The sequence below is a fragment of the Symsagittifera roscoffensis genome, chromosome 3 (genome assembly GCF_963678635.1).
Source record: "Symsagittifera roscoffensis chromosome 3, txSymRosc1.1, whole genome shotgun sequence".
In the NCBI taxonomy this organism is placed as follows: Eukaryota; Metazoa; Xenacoelomorpha; order Acoela; family Convolutidae; genus Symsagittifera; species Symsagittifera roscoffensis.
Genome location: NC_087064.1, coordinates 60,439,816 through 60,452,029, shown reverse-complemented (window position 1 = coordinate 60,452,029; position 12,214 = coordinate 60,439,816). Strand labels below are relative to the sequence as shown.

General features: G+C 44.0%; 1 protein-coding gene across 1 annotated transcript in view; it reads left to right on the top strand.

Annotated features, from left to right (window-relative positions):
- LOC134842708 (heterogeneous nuclear ribonucleoprotein K-like) overlaps positions 1-12,214 on the top strand; it is a 432,138-nt gene that overhangs the window by 4,826 nt on the left and 415,098 nt on the right. The gene's annotated exons all lie outside the window — the stretch shown is intronic.

Here is a 12,214-nt window from a genome sequence, read left to right as displayed (position 1 = left end):
AGTAGCCTTTAAACTGTAACGCGATCTTGATGTCCCTTGTCTTAGCGCACCGAAGTGGCTCCAACATAATGAGGGGCAAAAGCAAAAGAGATAGTGTCCCAGACCCTTGAGCCGATTGTTACAGGGCCTATTTCTCTTACCTTTTATGTGACGTTAGCGAACGAGTGAAAGCGCGAAAAACTGACGAAAAACTTTTGCTAAAACAACAAGACCCCTGTGACTAATGTAGCGAACGACAGCAATTATTTTCATCAATATTCGAAGAAGAGCTCTCCGAGTTGTAACGATTGTACAGCTACAATAGTTACTCGGAAATTCCCGAAAAAAGGAGGGCTACTATCGGGAGGATTTTGCTACCCTTCCTGGTAGTCAAGAAGACAGCTCTCTGTCCGGATTCATAACTCCTCAAGGGTCTCGGAGAAGGAGTATAAACTGTATCTTACAAACTTCTAGTTTTTTGGAATGTACTGAATTGAATTCTGAATTCAATTCAGGACATTCCAAGAAGCTGAGAGTTGGTAAGATACAGTTTATGGTCCTTCTTCGAGACCCTTCTGGATTCTTGAATCCGGACGGAGAGCTGTCTTCTTTTTCGTGTCTTAGACATTTAGAGACCTAGCTATGGGGATGTGCTTTTTCACAATTTGAGGGGCTTTTGGTAGACGATTTTTCGTGTTTTAGGTATTCAGAGACCTAGCCATGGGGATGTGCTTTTTTCACAAATTGGGGGGTTTTTTGGTAGTAGCCTTTAAACTGTAACACAATCTTGATGTACCCTGTCTTAGCGTACCGAAGTGGCTCCATCATAATGAGGTGCAAAAGCACAAGAGATAGAGTCCCGGACCCTTGAGCCGATTGTTATAGGGCCTACTTCTCTTAACCTCTGATGTGATGTGAGCGAACGAGTGAACAGCGCAAAAACTTGACGAAAAACTTTTGCTAACACAACAAGACCCCTGTGACAAATATAGCGAACGACAGCAATTAATTTCATCAATATTCGAAGAAGAGCTCTCCGAGTTGTAACGATTACAGCTACAATAGTTACTCGGCAATTCACGAAAATAAGGAGGGCTACTATCGGGAGGGCTATCTTACCAACTCTTAGCTTCTTGGAATGTCCTGAATTCAATTCAAATTAGCATCAAGTTTATTTTCAGATAATGAGAAGCTAGGAGTTGACGGAAAGGGTTGATCCATCACCGATGGATATGAAGATTTTTATCTACTGAGCAAAAACAATAGCAATATAGTAAATAAATAGTAGCCCTGTTTTTAGGGGTGACCTCGTGGTCTGGGGATACTGAGACCCAGCCATGGGCTCAATATTTTTGCATATAACTAAGTTAATTTGCGCGGTTTGGCCGATAGCCTTTAAGTTGTATCGAATTTTTCGATCCAATGTTAGTGAACCGCACATTGAACTGGCTTGGTAGAGACGGTTCAAAGCATGTTAAGCTGAGTTCAGACGCGAGCCACTCGTTTTATAACCTAGCTTTTTTTGTCGGTGTGTACTTTCGGGCGAATGTTACCTTTCTGCAGCCACTGCAATCACATACCGTTGGCCGGCTGTAATTGCTCATCGTCTTCAAACTTTTTCTAGCCCAACCATCTAGTGAAATCTACAATTTCAATCAATCTGTTTTCTAGCCCAACCATCTAGTGAAATCTACAATTTCATTCAATCTGTTTTTTGTTCCACGAGCTCTGAACGTGAATTTTCATCCTGCTCTTCCGGTTCTTGTTCTACTTAATTTAATAATCTCGCAGTTTCTTCCCAATAAATCATTTTTAGCTGTTAAATTTTGGTTGAACTCAGTTTCAGTACTCATTTTAGCAACCAAAAGAATGTCATTCAGCTGAGGAAACATCGGGAGTGGTAACAAATTCAACGTTTTAAGTTGACTGAAGTTACCGCCATTTTTTTTAAATATTTTTTTTTGCATTAGCCCCCGGCCTGCTCAGTGCAGGACCAATCGTGGGGGAGAAAAATGTCATCCATTTCGCCACAGCAGAATTTCGTCATCTCTTGTCCTAGTTGTCACTGTGTGATATGATTTCAGCAACTAAGAAAAAAGACACCAGCTCTGAAGATTAAATTGTTGAACAGCAGTGTAAACTAAGAAACTACAACGCACTGCTGAAATTTTAAACTGGCGATTGCAATTATAGTATCTTGGGGAATTTTCGGTTGTGCCTATTTGATTACTTTTGTACCGACGCAGGTGACCTGGTGTATTCCCACAGCGCCGATTAATCGCAACGCCGAAAATTATTAAACTATTCACAACGCAGAATACATTTCTGAGTAAGAAAAATTACCAATTTGAGGTGGTCTCACCTCTTATGTGACGTGAGCGAACGAGTGAACAGCGCGTAAATTAGACGAACATTTTTTGCTAAAACAACAAGACCCCTGTGACAAATATAGCGAACGACAGCAATTATTTTCATCAATATTCGAAGAAGAGCTCTCTGAGTTGTAACGATTGTACAGCTACAATAGTTACTCGGAAATTCCCGAAAAAAGGAGGGCTACTATCGGGAGGATTTTGCTACCCTTCCTGGTAGTCAAGAAGACAGCTCTCAGTCCGGATTCATGAATCCGGAAGGGTCTCGGAGAAGGAATATAAACTGTATCTTACCAACTTCTAGCTTCTTGGAATGTCCTGAATTGAATTCTGAATTCAATTCAGGACATTCCAAGAAGCTGAGAGTTGGTAAGATACAGTTTATGGTCCTTCTTCGAGACCCTTCCGGATTCTTGAATTCGGACGGAGAGCTTTCTTCTTTTTCGTGTCTTAGGTATTTAGAGACCTAGCCATGGGGATGTGCTTTTTTCACAATTTGGGGGGTTTTTTGGTAGACGATTTTTCGTGTTATAGGTATTCAGAGACCTAGCCATAGGGATGTGCTTTTTTCACAATTTGGGGTTTTTTTTTGGTAGTAGCCTTTAAACTGTAACACGATCTTGATGTACCCTGTCTTAGCGTACCGAAGTGGCTCCATCATAATGAGGTGCAAAAGCACAAGAGATAGAGTCCCGGACCCTTGAGCCGATTGTTATAGGGCCTACTTCTCTTAACCTCTGATAGGACGTGAGCGAACGAGTGACCAGCGCGAAAATTTGACGAAAAACTTTTGCTAACACAACAAGACCCTTGTGACAAATATAGCGAACGACAGCAATTATTTTCATCAATATTCGAAGAAGAGCTCTCCGAGTTGTAACAATTACAGCTACAAAAGTTACTCGGCAATTCACGAAAATAAGGAGGGCTACTATCGGGAGGGCTATCTTACCAATTCTTTTCGTGTTTTAGGTATTCAGAGACCTAGCCATGGGGATGTGCTTTTTTCACAATTTGGGGGGTTTTTTGGTAGTAGCCTTTAAACTGTAACACGATCTTGATGTACCCTGTCTTAGCGTACCGAAGTGGCTCCATCATAATGAGGTGCAAAAGCACAAGAGATAGAGTCCCGGACCCTTGAGCCGATTGTTATAGGGCCTACTTCTCTTAACCTCTGATAAGACGTGAGCGAACGAGTGAGCAGCGCGAAAATTTGACGAAAAACTTTTGCTAACACAACAAGACCCTTGTGACAAATATAGCGAACGACAGCAATTATATTCATCAATATTCGGAAAAGAGCTCTCCGAGTTGTAACAATTACAGCTACAATAGTTACTAGGCAATTCACGAAAATAAGGAGGGCTACTATCGGGAGGGCTATCTTACCAACTCTTTTCGTGTTTTAGGTATTCAGAGACCTAGCCATGGGGATGTGCTTTTTTCACAATTTGGGGGGTTTTTTGGTAGTAGCCTTTAAACTGTAACACGATCTTGATGTACCCTGTCTTAGCGTACCGAAGTGGCTCCATCATAATGAGGTGCAAAAGCACAAGAGATAGAGTCCCGGACCCTTGAGCCGATTGTTATAGGGCCTACTTCTCTTAACCTCTGATAAGACGTGAGCGAACGAGTGAGCAGCGCGAAAATTTGACGAAAAACTTTTGCTAACACAACAAGACCCTTGTGACAATTATAGCGAACGACAGCAATTATTTTCATCAATATTCGAAGAAGAGCTCTCCGAGTTGTCCGAGTTGTAACAATTACAGCTACAATAGTTACTAGGCAATTCACGAAAATAAGGAGGGCTACTATCGGGAGGGCTATCTTACCAACTCTTAGCTTCTTGGAATATCCTGAATTCAATTCAATTTAGCATCAAGTTTATTTTCAGATAATGAGAAGCTAGGAGTTGACGGAAAGGGTTGATCCATCACCGATGGATATGAAGATTTTTATCTATGTAACATTCGCCCGGAAGATACATATCGACGGAAAATAAAACTAGGTCCTAAGACGACTGGCTAACGTCTAAACAGAGCTTTACATGCTTTTCACCGTCTCTACCAAGCCAGTACTTTCGGTGGTCTTTTCTAACATCGGGTCGACAAAAAAACGTTATTGCTTTCGACTTCGGTCAAAACACTCAAATTAACTTAATTACATGCAGAAATAGTGAGCTCATGGCTGGGTCTCAGTATCCCCAGACCACGAGATCACTCCTAAAACCAGGGCTACTACTATTTATTAAATTATTATTGTTTTTGTTCAGTAGATAAAAATTATCATCTCCACCGAAGATGGATCAACCTTTTCCCCCAACTCCTAGCTTCTCATCTTAGTAGAATGAATTCGAATGTTAATTAAATTCAGTTCAGGACATGACAAGGAAGCTAAAAGTTTATATAAAATGATAAAGGTTTCAGTCCCGAAACCCCTCCGGATTCTCGAATCCACTGAATCAAGCACGTTAAGCTTGATTTCTCTGTAATCCGGAAGGCTGGTTTCCACCCCTCACCGTTGTTAGCAACTGCCTTGCAACTATTGTAGCGACACAATAGTTGCAACTCGGAGCGGTCTTCTGTTTTTCTTTGTTGTTTTTCTATCACAATCTTCGTTGTTTTCGTCAGTGCGACTATCGTTGTTGTGTTGCTTTTTAGCTCTTTTGCCAAAATGGCCGTTTCTGGCGTTTCTCAGAAATGTTACATCATCACTTCGAAAATTTAAAATTTCAAAATATCAGAATATCTTGACCTTCACCGTTCTACTAATCATCCGAATAACGTCGTTAATCCTTCAAAATCACTAACTCGGAAGGCTCGCTGCTAAAAATTTCTAAACTGCAGAGATTTCATTTTGTCCATTCTGATCGAATGTCACATACTCCCCGGACAGTCCGGTCAATGTCCTCATTGAATCTCGCAATGCTCGTAAAATAGATACAGTGTCATCGAACAAAATTTACAACATGCACGAAATTACTTTTATCCACGTCACACCGACTCACTGCAGAATATAAATGGCATCATACTACATCACTATAGCCTTCAAATTCTTTCATTAATCTGCACATTGAGGATATGACCTAAGATAAAACATATTTTCCGACTTCCAATGTCAATGTCCTGATTAAAAACTTTTTCTCTTAGATTTAAAAGGTGTTGGTTTGCAGGACAGTCCTGCCAACAAATAAGCTAAAATTATCTTACTATGCTTTTTCCCTTTGGAAATCCTGCTTGTTTATTGTCCTGAATATTAAAACTAAGAAACTCTGTGGTTAGAAAGAACAATGAAACAATCTCCCTCTTCGAGAGATTACCCAAGCCTTTCATGTCACCACAAAGTGATCAGTTCTCCTAGCTGATTAAAAACAGTCATGTAGGCTGGAATATTTAAATATGCTCCTTCACTCAAGCCTTTCTAAATAAATAGTAAGTAAGTGTCTCTAAAGCCACTCAACTAAAATCAAAATGCAAATTTATAGATGCAACAATTTCAAAACTCAACTAAATGTTTCAGTTTTCAATTACAACTTGGTTGCTTGGTTTCTCACTTGAGTTTTTTCACACACATAAAACAATTCTGAACTTTCTCTTCATTGCTCCTTTGTTTTCTTCTTTTTCGTCGTTTAGAAGTTCTAAAACTTCTAAATTCTTCTAATTTCATCTCTTTTTGCATCTTGTTTTTCGGTCATTCGTCAATGCTCCATTTCCTCCTCCTGTGACACTGACTCCGCACTCTCGGTTTCCGTGTCCTGTAGCACATCATTGGCTATCCTGACGCTGCTGGAAGCCGTCCTCCAACACTTCTGCTCTTCTACCCTCTGTTTACAGCAAGGTAGGGGATCCACGTTAGATTCTCTGTTCCTGCAGAAGCTGTTGTGGAGACACAACGTCACATTTCTCTCCAAATCTTCCTTTAACATCTCTGCCTTCTCCTTTCCACTACGTTCACTTGTCCTGGAAATTCTTTCCACAGCGGTGGTCACTGCATTCCTATGAGTCACGAGAGCTCGCTTGAAAGCTCCTGCTCCAATGTCCAGCTGATATTAACTGTACACTCTGCCGTGCTTCGACATATGCTTTTTCGCATATTCGTACAACCATGCAGTCATGTTAGCTCTGAACCATGGCATCAATCGTTTTCTTGCCCATATCTTCTTCACTTCGGTCGGAATGTTTAGAATTTTGCACATTGTCTCAAAAAGATCTAAATCATTTAGACAATCTAATTTCCGTAATTGTTCTCTCGTTGGTGCCTCCTGTCTATTATTTTCTCTCACATGAGCTTCCACTATCACTATTGTTGTGGGCTGTGATGAGTGAGTCTGGTAAACCCAGAGTCCCAGATCAACATCAGATTACTACGCTTGGGATACCACCAGGTCTGCAGCAAGCAGTGGCAGGGAAACTCGTCATGTGTCAACATGATGCTCCTCCAATTACGTTTTCCCAAAGCTTCCAGTAATGGTTCCATTTCCATCATCACTCGGTGGACTTCATCATTCTCGTCTACTGCATTGTAATCTGTGACAGTTGATCCTCTCTGTTTCTGTCTCTCAAAGTCACTGAAGTTCCCGCTCACATATCCCATGAACTTCTTTCCTAGTATCGACTCCAATTCTTCCTTGGTTGTCTCTGGAACTGCTGAGAACATCTTACATAGCAACTCGTAAGACTTCTCGGACATTCTCGCCAGTCTCACACACTTCGGCACTGAGAAGGCTTGATCCACGATCGTTCTCGTACTGTTTACGTCCACAGCTACAAAATGTACAGGGTATCTGCTCTTGCACATTGGAGCCAATGTTGAACCCACCAAAAATCGTGCTCTTGATGGTCTACAATAAGTCTCACTGTGTCTGATGCTCATTTCCGTCTCGATTGCTTCCCTCCACTTTCCTATGTATTTCTGCTCAGTCTGCAGAACTCCTGGGAATACTTCTACACTGATGGCTGTGACCATCTCATGTTTCTGTTCTAGATTCAATAGTGACTCTAAAGAACTAAACATGCTGTAGAATCCTAGTGCGGTCACTAGATTCACCTCGGTTCCTCCATGACAATCTGCTATCAGTTCCGTTTCATCACTACGTTTCCAAACAATACCGTCAATTGCTTGTGTTGTTTCTCCAGGGTCTTCACACAGTCCAGACCTCCACAAACGTGACCCTCCAGTCCACAGACTTCCGCCAGACAGCCACCAGGTTTGACCCAGTCTTCTGGTCCCCAGTCAGGCAACTCCACTTTATCTTCTCCGTTGCTCCTAGAGGCCGTTATCATCACATTATATATGATGTTGAGGTCACGCAGGTTACAGTCTGCATTCAGTTCCCTCTGCACGTCTTGTGTCGCCCGTAATATTGAGTCAGCGTTGGGACTAGGACACCATGATGGCCTCATCATTTCCCACACTGCCATCAAGCTCGTTCTCAGTAATTCATCTGAGAATCCCAACCCAAACTCCACTCTTTTATCAGATTTTGGTACTGAAGGTGCAGTCACCTCTTCTTCCAAGACCAGTCCCAATTTGGCCTGTGGATTGTTAACGTTCTTAATCGTTACAATTCTGGACGTCCAGAATCTTAGCAACACCGCCTGCTCGTAATCGAAGAAGCAATCGCGTATGTCTTCACTCAGGAAAGGGTTGTACGCTATCCCTATGATCCCGGATACGTAGCTATACGATTTCTTCTTGATCGGTCCACAGTACTCACTGGATTTCGGTAGTGCCCCCATAGATTCTTTAGCGAGTCTCAGCTCCTTGTTTGAGAATCTCCTGATTTCGTCTATCTTTCTCATGGGTTCTAATTCCTCGGGCTCTTTCATGTTCACCCTCATCGGTTTATTTTGCTGCATATCCAGCAGTGCTAGCAAGAATAAGGCTTTCGCTCGCTCATCGCCTTCCCTCAACATCTTAACACAAGTGCTCAATGCAGGTACTGAAATCTGCTCTATCAGGAATCGAATGAAACAGAGAGCGTCTCTCCGCTTCGCACATGCTACTGCTGCTCCCTCTTGGACTATAAGATCCCTCAGGTTCGCCATAAGAAAAACCTTCTCTTCTTTCGACCTCTTCCTTTCTTCTGAATCATATTCTTCGCGAGTCAGTCCCATTATGCACCAGGCGAACCTGAGTTGTAACTCTGTTCTTACGTAAGGTACTGCCACTAGAGCATGTAATCTTGGCGTGGTCCTCATCTCTTCTTCGAAGTACCTTAATACCACTGCTTTCCTTGGAAGGCTCACCAACTGCTCCATCGTTTCTGCCTGTATCTCAGACGACGCTAAAGTCCCGTACGCCTTCTGCTTGAGGGTGGTGCCTTGCAACATCGTTTCCAGATAACCCTCCTTGGCTTTTTCGTCTTCCAGGGCCATCACATACCCTCTAGCCGAGTTTCGGTATTCTGACATCTCCATGTATCCACCGGTGGGTTCATCTATCGACACAGTCTCCGAAACTGTTAGTCGGTTATATTCCACTGGTAATAGTTGTCCTGCGACACTTCCCTTTCCGTGATTCATGGGAGATGGCTTAAAGTCCTTCACTTCGCTCTCTCCACATTGGCTGAGTATTTCCATTTCCAAGGTTCCTACAGTCAGAGTGCGGTCACTCCTTTTGGATTTATAACCTGTTGACTTTTTCCCCGCCATGAGAATGGGTGGCACCATCGCTACATCAGTTAACATTTTATCTGTGCCAGGCAGTTGATAATCACCTTGCCCCAAATCCATGACCTCTTCGACTCGTTTTCTTTTCGCTGAGTTAACAGCTTTCATCGATATCTCCGAATCCACCTTCGTCTTTCCGACTCTCCTCGGCATCACTCTGCTGCCTAACTTCATTTTCATCGCATTGATTTTATCAATCACCAATTTTGATCGCATCGTCCCTCTCCTGGTTCTCGACAGATACACCACCTCTCCTTTATCGTCCTGCGGTGTCATCTTGATGGGAGAATTCGCTTCACTTTCATCAGTGGCCGAGTCGATCAACAACTCACTCAGTCTCCCTTCACACTCATCAAGCTTGTCAAGGATTTCCCTCATCAAGGGTTGGTTGAGACCCGTTTTCAGAATGGACTGGGTCCCATAGCTCTGAACCACGGTCCAGACTTCTTCCATGAACGCCACTCTGTCCAACTTGCATCCCGTCCTACTCTCGTGGTCTCGGTGATGTACTTCCCATTCTTCTTTGGGCAGCGTTCCCAAGAAAGGTACTCTAGCTGAGGCCTCTATTCTTCTCCTCCTAGGTGATTCCATGAGTATTCTTTGGTCGCTATTTCTTGAATTGCCAGGAGAGCTGCTCTCCGGCAAATTCCGTTTCATTTCCATAAAGGCTGACGGAGGCTCCAGTGTCGAGATGCCTTCATCCGCTGGCTCAGTCGTCTCCAACGTATCTGCATTGTTCTCAAGATCACTGAAGATATTGAAATCCAGGCTGGATGTTCCTCCTGTCGATGCCCTGTCGTCTTCCCCACTAGCTTGATCTGCATCTTGTTGCATGGGTTCTTCGGTTTGACGGCTTCCTCCGTGTCCGTCATCTCCTTCTGACTTATCCTTCTTTGAGCTCGAGGGTCCTTGCTTATCATTGTCGGTTCCTTCCGGAAACTTCGGTATTATCAATATACCGGCCGATCTGTCTTCCTCTTCTCCATGGACCACTTTGATTTCCTCGCAGCCGAAGGGTGCTAGGAAGGTTCTCGCCTGCAGTGTTCCTCCCACTTTCAACTCCGGTTTCACACTAGTCAGGATCAAGGAGGCTTCAGGCAGTTCGGTCCTGCCTCTCATCCTCATCGGAGCTAAGCCTAATCCCGTCCATTCCTCGTCGAACTTCCCAGGCTTAGGAGGCGCGGCGTTGCTTATTCGCCTTCTCGTTGCTTGATCCGTATATGCAAATCGTGTGTATTGTAACACGGCGACATTTCTCCCTACAAAGTATGGATCCATCGTTCCCATGAAATTCCCTACTCTCCTTTCATTGGTCTCGAATGCTCTCAATCTAGGAGTTTGTACCACGGAGACTGCTCCGAGCAACATCCTTCTTATCAGAGGGAATTCAGGGATTGCCTCCGGCAGCTTCTTGTAATCACCCCAGTCCTTCGTCTCTTCTCTCACTTTATGATATGCTGCAGTGAGACGAGCTACCCTGCTTATTTCACCATTCTTTTTATCATAGGGTCTCAGATTCCAAAGTTTCGGAAACACTTCGATGTGTCCTACTTCTACTTCTCCCATGCGATCACGGAAGTGATCGTCAAAATTGATGACTGTCATCTCTGGCTCCGATATTTTCGTAAACAACAGATCTTCGCTCATGAGCTCCCGCAATGTGTGCTGCTCACACCAGTTCAGTATACTACCGTCCACTGCTGATATGAGGTTCAGGTGCAGCACCGACCTCCTATATGCTACCACTTTAACGTCAGGGAACGCAAACGTGACTGCTGGTCCATAGATCACCGTCACAAACTCCCTGACTCCTCTGATCAGCGCCAAGGGATCGGTTCTCATAGCCAAGCTCAGATCGGTTAACAGCGGCATACCTCCAACATGTCGTCTAACATCTTCCTCTCTTTCAATCGTCTCGTTTTCTCCCGTTCCAAAGCGATTTTGTTGTAAGAGATACTGGATAAGAGTGTGTCTCAGGTCTCTTATCTTATTCCACGAGTCCATGGACTTCTTCATATTCAAATTCCTCACTCTCTCTCATCTGCTCTGGACAACGTGTCAGTTTCATCAGTCCTCCCAAGTTTCCGTGGGTGATTGCAATCAATGTCAGAAGTCCGTCTAGCCGCAGGTTCTGGATTCTGTCGGTGAGCAGTATCGCCGGTCCTTTCACGAAACTCTCTGCTCCAAATGTCACGAACAAGGCTATTAGTTCTACTATCGACACTTCCACTACTGCTTGGAGGAATTTTTTTATCAAGTAATGCGAGACTTTCGGGTAAACTTTTGCCAAGAAGGACGCGGTCCATCCGGCTCCCAACCCTTCTAGCATGCTGTCTGTCCGTTCAAAGCCCTCCTGTCCCTTCACTTCCAGGGTCCAGAAGGTTTCCAGAGTAATCTGACACATTCTGTTCACAAATTCAGCGGTCTTTTCCCCGGCATTTTCCGCCAGGTTCACCTCCTTCAACAAGTAGGCATGTATCTTTGTGATCATCACGGGGCCTTGCTCAAAAGCGTCTGCACCCAAGGCCGCTACTCTAGGATTCAGGTGTAGCCACTGGTTGGCTTCCGGCTTGGTTCTCAAAACCATCGCCTCCAAATGAGCTCTCGTCTCTAGTGAATTTTTCCTTCTTGTGTTTTCACCTGCCACTTCCATTGCTCGGAACCATAAGTCATTGGACATCGCCGCGATCACTCGATGGTCGTCGTCTATTCCCGGGTTCAGTTTGAGCTGTCGACTGAAATTGGACAGTTCCAACCCCAGCACCTCGTCCAACACTAAGATGTGTAGCGCATGGTCCTTGAATCCTCTCATCGCGTTTGAGATATCTGACCACACTGCAGGCAGTGCAGCCTTGAGTGGCCTCAGGTTCTCCATCTCTATCATGCGATTCGGGGCTGATATGATCACATCATATTTTCCATCCGAAAGTAAGGTCACAATCGCATACACAAATTTCAGTCCATCCAGGAGATGTGCATATCCCGGAGACAACTCAAATACTATTCTCGGTGTCACTTTGGTGAACGACCCCACCTTCGTCGCATCCACCACTTCACCCATCGACTCAAGGATATCTTTTATCGCGGGCCATACAGCGTTCTCTGCCGTTGTAGGATCTCTGAGTCTGCTCAGAAAACCTCTACTGTGTAGATGGTCATTGATGCCCGCAAACACAATCGTAATTGGGT